At 41.0% G+C, this 13,933-nt stretch overlaps 1 protein-coding gene and 1 long non-coding RNA gene across 2 annotated transcripts in view; one reads left to right on the forward strand and one right to left on the reverse strand.

Annotated features, from left to right (window-relative positions):
- The window catches only part of LOC126108982 (zinc finger protein 708-like), a 725,579-nt gene that overhangs the window by 599,978 nt on the left and 111,668 nt on the right, over positions 1 to 13,933 (forward strand). The window lies entirely within an intron of this gene.
- The window catches only part of LOC126108986 (uncharacterized), a 31,266-nt gene that overhangs the window by 14,405 nt on the left and 2,928 nt on the right, over positions 1 to 13,933 (reverse strand). Inside the window, exon 2 of the long non-coding RNA XR_007523674.1 lies at positions 11,812 to 11,900. This is a non-coding gene — a long non-coding RNA (uncharacterized LOC126108986). The remainder of the gene's footprint in view (positions 1 to 11,811; positions 11,901 to 13,933) is intronic.

Here is a 13,933-nt window from a genome sequence, read left to right on the forward strand (position 1 = left end):
AAACATTTTTGGCTATTGCAGTTTCCTCATGAACCTTTTCCTAGGTTCATAGATGAATGCATATGACCATTCCATACCTGGAATTGCAAGTCACAGAGATACAAATACTCAATAATATATTACAGAAAATGTGGCCACAGGACTGTTCATGGATTACCTTCACTAATAAATGCACATCTTTTACTGAATTAGAGGCTTTGTTGTCCGCTATTGAAGTCTGAGTTTCGCAGACCAGCAGTGATGGGGGTTTAAGTGACATTATCAGGATAGGGATTGAGATTCCAAGCAATTTAAAAGCGGACCACCCATAAGGAAAAAGTGTAGGATGTGTTTCCAGTGCAACAAAGAGGGGCATTTTGTATGGCGATGTCTGGTTACATGGAAGGAGAATCAAACAGCCGACATCACACAGAATGCAGAATGGAAGACACACGGTAGTGTTCTACTGCCTAAGGGCTGGATCTGTGCCAAGTCCGAGGTACGGGAACCCCTGCCTTATTTTTGGGTATAACTTAACCAGGAACGAATGTGCACCGTCCTCAACTCTGGTAGTTCAGTTTCTCGTTTAGATTATCTGTGGCATTTGAAGTTCCGCCATACCTGTCAATTGCCTTGTTTGCATCCGTCCTCCCAATGTTGAGCTCTCACTGGGCACAAGTTGCCTCTGGTTGGCAAAACTGAGTATTGGAAAATTTTCTTGGCCTGTGAAGTGGATAGTAACTAAAAATCTTTCAGCGAACTTAATTTTGCAGAGTGTTTTTGTAAGTGGTAGTGGGTTTGTGCTAGTTTGTCAAGGCAGGGTTGTTTATTTTAAATTTAACCCAGCTGAAACATTCACATTGTGCTCCTGTCAGGTTGCCACAGAAATTCATAGTGTGTTACCACAATGTTTGCCATTTCAGCTCAGTCACCTTCATACAGTAGAGGTGATGCTGGTACTGGAAGTTTTTGATCGGTTACCACAGATGTTAACTAACAGATTGGACATCACCGATAAAATCCAGTACTAGATTTGCCTTACAAATGACATTCCAGAGAGGTTTTCTCCATCAAGGATGATATGTATATGTACTTTGATTAATAATGTGTTGTTCAATGCGGTCATCAGGCCCTCAACTTCAGCCTATGCTTCTACCATATTCTCAGTATCTATGGGCAGCAGTGGGGTGTTTCATCCTGTTGTGGGTTATTGTGCAGTTAATGAGAACATAGTTTTGGAATCTGTGCCACTTCCCAATCTGCATAATTCTTTTACTTGGTTTAGTCCAGGCTCAGTATTTTGCTGACCTGGATCTCAATCTCGCATATTATCAGATCATGTTAACAGAGGATTCCAAGTATATTACTGCCTGCTGTACAGATTGAAACCTCCACAATTTTAACAGGGTGCCCTTTGGTTTTTCAACGGGAGTTACCATTATGTCTTGTCTTCTAGATTGTGTTATGGGTGATTTCACATTCAAGTGTGTGTCTAATTATCTAAATGGCATGGTTGTTTACAGTTCTAGTCTGTCTGAAAACCTGAAACATCTTGAGGCAGTTCTGGTTTACCAGAGGGAGGTGGGACTTACTGTGAAACCATCTGAAATGACACTGGCACATAGGTTTCATCCTTGGGACATCTTAGTTTCACTGATTGGATTGAAATTGACCAGGAGTATACTAGTGATTTGCGAAAATTTACAGCTTCTAGAAATAAGAAAGGTGTGGCACGGTTCATAGGCATGACATTTTTTTCAAAAGTCTGTGCCGAATTTTATTAAATTAGTGGGGTGCCTTAACGATTTAAGAAATTTCATATGGGATGAAAGTCATCCAGAATCTTCTGAAGCCATTAAGGTGGTGCTTAGTAACCCACTAGTATTAGACATACCAAATTTTGAGGTCGTTTTCTTCTTGCAGACAGACACCTAATTCTTCTGGAGTAGAAAGTCGTAGCTGTCCTCCTGCAGGAACGGAATGGCAGGGGAGGTGTTGCATGTTGATGCCCTATAGCAATGCACCTTGGGAACTTTCACCTGCGGAGATGAAATATTCTATGTATGAATGGGAAGCTTTGGCGGATATGTTTGCCCTTAAGAAATTCAGATTTTATTTTGAACAACAGGAATTTTGTTTAGAGACTGACAATCAAGCTCTTAGTTAGGTTTTGGCTCATTATTTCCATAATACCTTCTTAGGCATTTATAAAACTGTTGTCAAGATCAGACGACACATCACCTGGTCCTCCCTGTATAAGCAAGCCTGGAGGTTGGTGGAGTCAAGATCACTCAACATGTCACCTCGTCCTCCCTGAATAAGGCTGTCCAGAGGTTGGTGGAGGAGTGTGAGAGCTGTAAGGGAGCTGAGCCCAACTTGAATTCCCTCAGGTGGCTTTTAGAGTCTACCCATTAGGAATGCCTGATGGATTAACTTTGTATGGATTATATAGGTCCACTTCATCAAGTGTGTGTGTGTATTAGGCACCTACTAGTTATCACGGATAACTTTTCTCATTTTTTTGACACATTCCGAGCAGAGAAATGACCATCCTGGCAGCTGGCCAGCATTTGTTATGAATTTTTTCTGTTTCCAGACCACCGAGGATGCTTGATAGCTTCTGTTTCCCAGCTATTTGTGAGGTTCTGCTTTGACAATGGAATTAAAAATGTGACCACAAATCCTTTTACCAGCATACTTTGCTGACCAGGTGAACTGCAAGTTGAAGGCTGTGCATATCTTTCACAACAAGGCTCAGACAACGTGGCTCAATTTTATCTTTAACACTGCACAACCCAAGTCCCTGGAGGCTGCTCCAGTATCCCTTATGTTAGCACATCCAGCCAATTTTCCTCTTGTCAACCAGTAGGCAATCAATGATTTGCTTCAAGAACAAGTTACCCTAGCAGTAACACAGCACAACTGGAGCCAGGCTAGACATAATACCAAAATTGCCTGTCACAGGTTATCCACCTGTTACAGTCAGGGGCTAAACAGTTCATTGGAAAGGCTGGGGACACAGTGTTAGTCCGAAACCCTAATAATGCTAAAAAGGGGGAGTTAGGGTTCAATAGCAAGCTAGCTCCTCAGTTGTTGGGACCCTGTTAGATTGTCAGGGTGGTGAGCTTAGCAAACTTCCTGCTTCTGAATTTATAGAAGAGTAAAGCCTCACACATGCACATTATTCATATCAAGGAGAGGCATATGTAAAGGGCTCCTTAATGGTGGGGAAGGGGGATTTTGGTTTGGTGGAGGAGGCTGAACTACGGTGGGCTCCCTCTTCGAATTCGAGCCCCATGTGCCTGGCAGATGTCACTTCTCACAGCACAGAGCTCGTGGCACCAGTGGGCATTGTGGAGCAGCAATGGGTGTAGAGGAACAGCAGTGGATCTCACGGGCAGTCGGTGTCTTGAAGCTGGACTGGAGAGTGAGTCATGCAGGTCTCGTGGGCAGCATGTACTGTTTAGCTGAACTTTATGTGGCAGTATCATTATACCATCACAATCATTACAATAAAACAATCTTCTTTCAATAATGGTAACTGCCATAGGCTGATCAGCCCAAGATTATCATCAGTCATCTAAAAGCTGGTATGTACACCTCTGGCACAGACAACAGTAGGGAGACATAGTGGCACGGAAGCAATGAGGCCTTCATAGATCACTGGAGGAAGTTGGAACCATATTTAACAATCAGGCCACCTCATTCCCGTAAATTCTGGAAGGGGGGGATGATCTCTGATGTTATGTTAAATCACATCCCAGATCTGTTCAACCAGGTTCAGGGCTGGTGAGTTGGGTGGCCAACACATCAATTGGAACTCACCACTGTGTTCCTGAAACCACTCGATCACACTCATGGCCTTGTGAAATGGTGCATTGTTTTCATGAAAAATGCCACACTCAAAGCAAATACTTTCAGAAAAGACTTCCTGACACTTAAATGTATACTCAATGGGAAACATGATCATCACGAAGGAGTGGACCTAACATGAACCATGGACCGTGGCACTGGTAGCAAGGCTTGTGTGCCTCAGCGATACAGATAGTCGTTCCGTAGGTAAAACCCCAATGGAGGGGTATCTGTTGTGGGGCCAGACAAACATGTGGTCCCTTAAGAGGGGCAGCAGTCTTTTCAGTAGTTGCAGGGGCGACAGTCAGGATGAATGACTGATCTGGTCTTGTAACATTAACCAAAACAGTGTTGCTGTGCTGGTACTGTAAACAGATGAAAGCAAGGGGAAACTATAGCCGTAATTTTTCACGAGGGGATGCAACTTTACTGTTCATTAAATGATGATGGTGTCCTCTTGGGTAAAATATTCCGGAAGTCAAATAGTCCCCCATTCAGATCTCCAGGATGTCATCGTTATCAGGAGACGGAAAACTTATGTTCTACAAATTGGAACATGGAATGTCAGACCCTTTACTCAGGCAGGCAGGTTAGAAAATTTAAAGAGAGAAATGGATAGGGTAAAGATAAATATGGTGGGAATTGGTTAAGTTTGATGGCATGAGGAATAAGACTTCTGGTCAGATGAATACAGGATTATAAATATAAAATCATATAGGGGTAATGGAGGAGTAGGTTTAAAAATGAATAAAAAACAGGAGTGCGGGTAAGCTACTATGAACAGCATAGTGAATGCAGTATTGTAGCCAAGATAGACACAAAGCCCACACTTACCACAGTAGTACAAGTTCATATGCCAACTAGGTCCCCAGATGATGAAGAGATTAAAGAAATGTATGATGAGATAAAAGAAATAATTCAGATAAGGAAGGGAGACGAAAATTTAATAGACACAGGGGATTGGAATTCAATAGTATGAAAAGGAAGAGAAGGAAAAGTAGGAGGTGAATATGGAATGTGGGTAAGGAATGAGAGAGAAAAGCCGTCTGGTAGAATTTTGCACAGAGCACAACTTCATCATACACTACGTGCTCAAAAGCATCGGGCCACCCCCAAAAACTTACTTTTTCATATTTGGTGCATTGTGCTGCCACCTACTCTATATCAGAGACCTCAGTAGTCATTATACACCATGAGAGAGCAAAATGGGGCACTCCGTGGAGCTCATTGACTTTGAATGTGGTCAGGTGATAGGGTGTCATTGGTGTCACATGTCTGTATGCGAGCTTTCCACACTCCTGAACATTCCTACGTCCACTGTTTCTGATGAGATAGTGAAGTGGAAGCATGAAGGGACACATGCAGCACAAAAGCATACAGGCCAATCTTGTCTGCTGACTGAAAGATACCGCCGACATTTGGAGAAGGTTGTAATGTGTAATAGGCAGATATCTATCCAGACCTGAAAGAACTGCAAAAAGGTAGGAATTGTAAGAGATGGGATCTGGATAAAGTGAAAGGATCAGAGATTGTAGAGTGTTTCAGAAAGCACTAGGGAACCATTGACAAGGACATGGGTAAGAGATACAGCAGAAGAGGAAGAGTAGCTTTGAGAGATTACTAGTGAAAGTAGCAGAGGATCAAGTAGGCAAAAAGACGAGGCTAGCAGAAATCCTTGGGTAACAGAGGAGATACTGAATTTAATAGATGAATGGTGGAAATATAAAAATGCAGTAAATGAAGCAGGCTGAAAGGAATACAAACATCTCAAAAATGAGATCGACAGGAAGTGCAAAATGGTTCAGCAGGGATGGTAACAGGACAAATTTAAGGATGTAGAGGCATATATGACTAGGGGTAAGACAGACACTGCCTACTGGAATACTGAAGAGACCTATAGACAGTCTGTACGAGGGCGATGCACTTGCGGGCAATATTTTGAAAATGGAAGAGAACGTAGATGAGGATAAAATGGGAGATATGATACTGCGTGAAGAACTTGACAGTGCTGAAAGACATAAGTTGAAACAAGGCCCTGGGCGGAGACAACATCCATTAAAACTACTGATAGCCTTGGGATAGCCAGCCTTGAAAAAACTCTGCCATCTGGTCAGAAAAATATATGAGACAGGCAAAACACCCCCAGACTTCAAGAAGAATATAATAATTGCAATCCCAAAGAAAGCAAATGTTGACAGGCGTGAAAATTACCGATGTATCAGTTTAATAAGTCATGGCTGTAGAATACTAACATGAATTCTTTACAGTCGAATGGAAAAACTGATAGGTGCTGACCTCAGGGAAGATTAGTTTCGATTCCGTAGAAACGATGGAACACGTGAGGCAATACCAACCCTACAATTTATCTTAGATGATAGATGAAGGAAAGGCAAACCTACATTTCTAGTATTTGTAAACTTAAAGAAAGCTTTCGACAATGTTGACTGGCATACTCTCTTTCAATTCTGAAGGTGGCAGTCTTCAAATGCAGGGAGTGAAAGGCTATTTACAATTTGTACAGAAACCATATGGCAGTTATAAAAAGGGAGGAGTGAAAGGGAAGCAGTGGTTGGGAAGGGAGTGAGACAGGGTTTTAGCCTATCCCTGGTGTCAATCAGTCTGCATATTGAGCAAGCAATAAAGGGAACAAATGAAAAATTTTGAGTAGGAATTAAAATCCAGGGAAGAGAAATAAAAACTTTGGGGTTAGCTAATGACATTGTAATTCTGTCGGAGGCAGTAAAGGGCCTGGAAGATCAGTTGAACAGAATGGACAGTGCATTCAAAGAGGGATATAAGACAAACATCAACAAAAGCAAAACAAGGATAATGGAATGTAGTGAAATTCAAATTGGGTGATGATGACAGAATTACATTATGAAATAAGACAATTAAGGTAGTAGATAAGTTTTGCTATTTGGGGAGCAAAATAACTGACGATGGTTGAAGTAGAGAGAATATAAAATGTAGTCTGGCAATGCCAAAGACAGCATTTCTGAAGAAGAGAAATTTGTTCACATTGAGTATACATTTAAGTGTCAGGAAGTCTTTTCTGAAAGTATTTGCATTGAGTGTATCCATGTATGGAAGTGAAACATGGACGATAAATAGTTTAGACGAGAAGAGAACAGAAGCTTTCGAAATGTGGTGCTACAGAAGAATGCTGAAGATTAGATGGGTAGATTGTGTGACTAATGAGGAGATACTGAATAGAATTGGGGAGAAGAGGAATTTGTGGCACAACTTAACTATAGGGTGGCAAACAAAATGTGTTACCAATTGTTTCTTTTACAATTTACGCCGCACATTAGATACTCCGCTGGGATCTCTACAGCAGTACCAGCAGAGCTTGGAAAAACAAATGAGTCATGAAATGACATGTAATTCACGATACTGCCACTAGGAGACTAGTAACCAGCAATGGCTGACAATGGACGACTGACGACACAGCAACGATCGGCAATTGTGTTACTTTTTCATGAAACGAAAAGCCTTGGTGTGACTCAGAGGCATTTTTGACAACAGTTTAACACACGATAGGTCCCTTGCAAGAAGACCATTCACAGGTTGTACGATAAATTTGTACAGGAAGGAACAGTATTGGATCCGAAGCGACCTCGGCCTAAGCCTGTTTGTTCACCGGAGAATATTTAAGCAGTACGAGTTGCTGTACAGAGAAGTCCCGGGAAATTGTGTAGAAAGGCAGCAGTGCAACTGGGAATATCCAGTCGCTCCATTCAATGCATTCTTAAAAGTGGCCTCCACATGTACCCATACAAGATGACCTGTGCACAGAAGCTCACTGAAGAACACAAGCAGCAGAGACTACTGTTTGCTCAGTGGGTGGAGGATAGGGAAGAAACTCTCAACAACGTTTGGTTTTCAGAAGAGGTGCATTTTCATTTGGATGGCGTGGTTAACAAACAAAATGTACACTTTTGGGCCACTGAAAACCCACAAGTGCTTCATGAATGACATTATGCTCCGAGGATTACAGCGTGAGCAGCAATTTCCAGTCACGGACATACGGGACCCTTTTTTCTTTGGAGAAACTGAACAGCGAACATTATTTGAGCATGCTTTGCAATAGATTCATTCCACAGCTACTTGTTACTGCCTTGCCCTGCACCACACAGTGATTCATGCAAGATGGAGCAAGGTCACATACTGCAAACACTGTGTTGGAGTTTTTACACGAGCATTTCGACATGCGGATCATTTCACTCATGTTTCCAGGTCGCTTCAATGATGGACAAAATTGGCCCCCCAATAGTCCAGACCTCAATCCATGTGACTTTTCTTTGGGGGTACCCAAAGGAAAAAAATTTCCTGAAATGTCCACGTGATTTAATGGAGCTCAGAAGACTTATTCTTTAAGCTTTCAGTGAAATTAGGGAAGACATGTGCCATAGGGTACTCACTAACTTCAGCGTTCCTTTGAAGAAAGTTAGGAAACAAAATGGTGGGCATATTGAGCATGTACTGAGTTAGAACAAATCTCCATGAATGGCTTTTCATTATAGTATATGTTCCTTTCAGATTGTATTGACAATAAAGTTTATATTCAAAAACAAAATGGTAACACATTTCGTGCACCACCCTATAGAAGAAGGGACTGGTTGGTAGGACAGGTTCTGAGCCATCAAGGGATCATCGATTTAGTATTGGAGGGAAGGGTGGAGGGTGAAAATCAGAGGGAGACCAAGACATGAATACACTAAACAGATTCAGGAGAATGTGGTTGCAGTAGTTACTCGGGGATGAAGAAGCTTGGACAGGATAGAGTATCATGGAGAGCTGCATCAATCCAGTCTTGCCACTGAAGACTACAACAACAGAAGGGGTGGATGTGCTTTGCAACCAGTTTACAATACTTCTTTTGTGACACAGTGCCTCACACGGGTGTCCACGTGGTTGTTTCCCAGAGTATAATGGAGGCCCCGACAGTACAGGAGTCAAGAGGCTGTTCCCCTTGTGGGTGACAGAAATGCACCCTCCCAAAGGCACGATGAAGGTATCAGGATTCATCAGACCACGCAATGCTCGGCCATTGTGCCAACATCCAGCGCCAATAGTTACATACCTATTTCAGTTGTTGTCGATGTCATGGCGTGGGTCATCAGTGGCACAGACTCGTCATTAGGAGTGTTTGGAGCATTGTGCATTCAGACACAATTGTATTCTGCCCAGCATTAATTTCTGATGTTAGTTACACCACAGTTTGTTGCCTGTCTTTTTTTACCAGTCTGCCCAGCCTATGATGTCTACCATCTGTGATGAGGAGTACTTGCCCAACCCCATAACGTCTGGCCATGGTCTCACCTTTGTTTTGCCATGTGTTGAAGACAACTGCCATAGTACTACTTCAACACCCAGCAAGCTGTGCAGCTTCCAAAGGCGCTCATACCAAGCCTTCAGGCCATCAAAATCTGCTCTTGGTCAAACTCAGATTGTGCGCATTTCCTATTTTACAACAAGACAAGATGCTCACTGATACTCCATGCAACGTGTGTGTGTGTCTGACTAGAAGACAAGGTGATATGCTATTGCCTGGATGAGTTTATACTGATAGTAGATCAGTGATCATAATGTTTTGGCTGCTGTGTATATGGATTTAGTATTATGACTTCCAAGTGGATGCTGGGCAATGCCAAGGGAACCATTCTGAAACATTTGAGGCAATTGTAAAATGCATCAATTTATTACAAGGGTGTGCCAGAAAATAATGCCTCCAAAATTTTGATTCTGTTCATTTAACTGTGTCAGCACGTGAGAAAACCCTCAGACAACAGAGCACCAATTCAAATAGTTCATCCACATGTGGAGCACCCTCTTCTTCAGCATGACAATGCCAGACCATACACAACTTTTTTTTTGCACGTGCAACAGTCTGACGTCTTTGATTCATTATTACTGATCATCCTCCATACTGACCCGGTTTGAGCCAATGAATTTTCAACTGTTTGCAAAACTTAAACAACACCTTCAGGAACTCAACTTTGATAGTGATGAATTATAGTGTGAGCGTAGGTGAGGCTGTGGGTCTGCCAACGAAGTCAAGCATTCTACAGTGACGACACCAACAACCTGGTGTCTCACTGGGAGAAAGGTGTTCAGTACCACGGTGACTATGTTTGAAATAAATATACAAACACGAAGAATAAATATGTTAAATATTAAGTTTGTTTTAACTAAAATGCTTCAATAATTTCCAAATAGAAATTATGTGTCATTACTTTCCAGCATGTGCTCATGCCCAAAATATACACCAATTAAAAATTAACATTTAATTAATTTGGCAAAGAAGGTGGCTTTCAACTGATACAATGTTAAGGTCATAGGGAAGTTCAGTTCATCAACTAACACAGCACACAGCATATGAGAAGACTTCTTGTAGGTAAAAAGTTACGTTATGGGCACCATTTGGATGTTTTGGTTAACATTAGGCTGTGCTACTGATCAATTTCTTACCATATTCTTTACTTGGCTTTCACATTTCTAGACTTTGTCAGCTCACAGCCACACTGCCACTTTTGAACATAGGCTAAGCCTTGAGATGCACTATGAATCAAGACTCCCACTCCAACCAATGTTACAAGGGGGGAGTGGGTCTAGAACCACATTTTAACCTTGTAGCCTTTGAATAGTTCTCCAGTTTAGGTCCAAAGTCAATGGATCTTCAAACTGCTTTTCATTTACATGATGTGTGTTGTGCATACATATCATTCTGAATGCCAAACCATCATTACATCAGGGGTCAAAGCCAAAGCCTGAACTGTGTTGGGTCTAACCACTCTTTTACTGTATTTAATAAAATTTAGTATATTTATTCTCCTATCATTTCCTCACAGTGATTGTTTAGGATTACTGTTGTGATAATGCTTGTCAAATGAATTGCAGGCTGTTCACATAGTTTGTATAATCTATAATGAAGTACTCACATATATTCAAATGCAAATGCTGCATTAATGCTATCCCAGTACTTCTGCAGTTGCACTCAAGATGGATGTTGAAACAGATTTTTTCAGCACAGATAGTTCACAAGTAGTTTGCGTGATTGTGTCTGTGCGCTCAATTCTCATTTGCAGGATAAAAATACTAGTGGCACCAAGTGAATTTGTTTGCTCCTGATAGGTGAATACCCTACAACCAGTTGCACATCAGATTTCAAGTGACATGTATTTGTAAGATTATTTACACCAGTAACTGTAACATTGTGACAGTTCCACAAACAATATGCGTAACAATGTGCAGCAAATACAGAAAGTGACTATGAACAAACCTGTCAATATTTGATGTGTAGCCCCATGGCTTCATCAAAACTTTGCTGCCAACATACAAATTCATTCTGCTGTGTAACAATTTATGCTTCCATGTGATATTTGTCTGAAATTTAACTTTACTGTTGAGAGTTCCACTTACATATGGTTCACATATTCAAAGTAAACAAAATGTACTTCTCAGATTAGAGACCATGCAAGTGTCACTTCAAAATTATTTATAAATAATTTATTTTACATTATCAGTAAATAAATTACAATTCTCATTCCATACCACAATACAGTGCAATAATGAATTAATTGCAGCCATACCATTTATAAATTTAATGGCATTGCTAAGGTTCACTACACTACACTACACTGCACATTAAGGTTGTCATTCAAAAGAAGTGTATCATAGCAGAATATACCCACTTTATGGCAACCAGTTTATCAGTATCATTGGGTTGTGCATTAAAAAAGTTTTCCATGTTTACTAAACATTAAATTGAAACTCTTGCTCAATTCTATGTGATGTTTAATACAAGGCTTATTTCAATGCACTGTGCAAAATGTCATATTTAAGACAGTAAGTTCATCACTTTAGTAAACCAAATTATTCATGTTTCCAGCTGTATGACATCAATTGTATGTATTCACGCATCACACTGCACACAGAAATTAATGAAACCCAGTTAAGAAATACAAGTAAGCTACTTACTATCAAGTGGAACTCAGTTTGTACTTCATCAGTTTCCTCTTTTTTTATCCACTTACTTGGCTCCTGCTCCATTGCTTTAGTTCTACAGTCTGAAAAGAAAAAGCAATCAGATAAGAAAAGTTTTTGGCCCACTCAGTTTCCGTTTTTACCATGAGGTATAGCTCAAAGGCAGTATTTTCACTCATATATTGCGTGCAGTAAATGGGTGATTACACAGGAAACAGATTCAAAGTGGCTGAGGAAAAGTGTGTTCATTGATATAAACTCATTCACATTTTGCAGATCATAAAGAGTGAGAACAATCATAAAATAACATGCAATGGAAACTGGAGCATTTAAAGTTGCTACTGCTTCTTTGTAACACTGGCTCATGGATACCATCCTGTTGTGACAATTATGGAAGATGTGTAATTTTGTGTGCATGGATTAACTTCAGCATTACAAACAATCCCAGCAGTCAATAGATTGCAGCGATATTACTTAATAACATCAAATATTTCATTCTATACTTGGTTCATTGTGTTAATTTCAGTGTGATAGGGACATGAAGAAAATCCGGACATATGGATTGTTTATCAGTGAATCCCCCCATGAACCATGGACCTTGCCATTGGTGGGGAGGCTTGCGTGCCTCAGTGATACAGATGGCCGTACCGTAGGTGCAACCACAACGGAGAGGTATCTGTTGAGAGGCCAGACAAACATGTGGTTCCTGAAGAGGGGCAGCAGCCTTTTCAGTAGTTGCAGGGGCAACAGTCTGGATGATTGACTGATCTGGCCTTGTAACATTAACCAAAACGGCCTTGCTGTGCTGGTACTGCGAACGGCTGAAAGCAAGGGGAAACTACAGCCGTAATTTTTCCCGAGGACATGCAGCTCTACTGTATGATTAAATGATGATGGCGTCCTCTTGGGTAAAATAGTCCCCCATTCGGATCTCCGGGCGGGGACTACTCAAGAGGATGTCGTTATCAGGAGAAAGAAAACTGGCGTTCTACGGATCAGAGTGTGGAATGTCAGATCCCTTAATCGGGCAGGTAGGTTAGAGAATTTAAAAAGGTTTCATGGATACGTTAAAGTTAGATATAGTGGGAATTAGTGAAGTTCGGTGGCAGGAGGAACAAGACTTTTGGTCAGGTGATTACAGGGTTATAAATACAAAATCAAATAGGGGTAATGCAGGAGTAGGTTTAATAATGAATAAAAAAATAGGAGTGCGGGTTAGCTACTACAAACAGCATAGTGAACGCATTATTGTGGCCCAGATAGACACAAAGCCCATGCCTACTACAGTAGTACAAGTTTATATGCCAACTACCTCTGCAGATGATGAAGAAATAGATGAAATGTATGACGAGATAAAAGAAATTATTCAGGTAGTGAAGGGAGACGAAAATTTAATAGTCATGGGCGACTGGAATTCGTCAGTAGGAAAAGGGAGAGAAGGAAACATAGTAGGTGAATATGGATTGGGGGGAAGGAATGAAAGAGGAAGCCGCCTTGTAGAATTTTGCACAGAGCATAACTTAATCATAGCCAACACTTGGTTCAAGAATCATAAAAGAAGGTTGTATACCTGGAAGAATCCTGGAGACACTAAAAGGTGTCAGATAGATTATATAATGGTAAGACAGAGATTTAGGAACCAGGTTTTAAAATGTAAGACATTTCCTGGGGCAGATGTGGATTCTGACCACAATCTATTGGTTATGAACTGCAGATTGAAACTGAAGAAAGTGCAAAAAGGTGGGAATTTAAGGAGATGGGACCTGGATAAACTGAAAGAACCAGAGGTTGTAGAGAGTTTCAGGGAGAGCATAAGGGAACAATTGACAGGAATGGGGGAAAGAAATACAGTAGAAGAAGAATGGGTAGCTCTGAGGGATGAAGTAGTGAAGGCAGCAGAGGATCAAGTAGGTAAAAAGACGAGGGCTAATATAAATCCTTGGGTAACAGAAGAAATATTGAATTTAATTGATGAAAGGAGAAAATATAAAAATGCAGCAAATGAAGCAGGCAAAAAGGAATACAAACGTCTCAAAAATGATACGACAGGAAGTGCAAAATGGCAAGCAGGGATGGCTAGAGGACAAATGTAAGGATGTAGAGGCTTGTCTCACTA

The sequence above is a fragment of the Schistocerca cancellata genome, chromosome 11 (genome assembly GCF_023864275.1).
Source record: "Schistocerca cancellata isolate TAMUIC-IGC-003103 chromosome 11, iqSchCanc2.1, whole genome shotgun sequence".
NCBI lineage: Eukaryota > Metazoa > Arthropoda > Insecta > Orthoptera > Acrididae > Schistocerca > Schistocerca cancellata.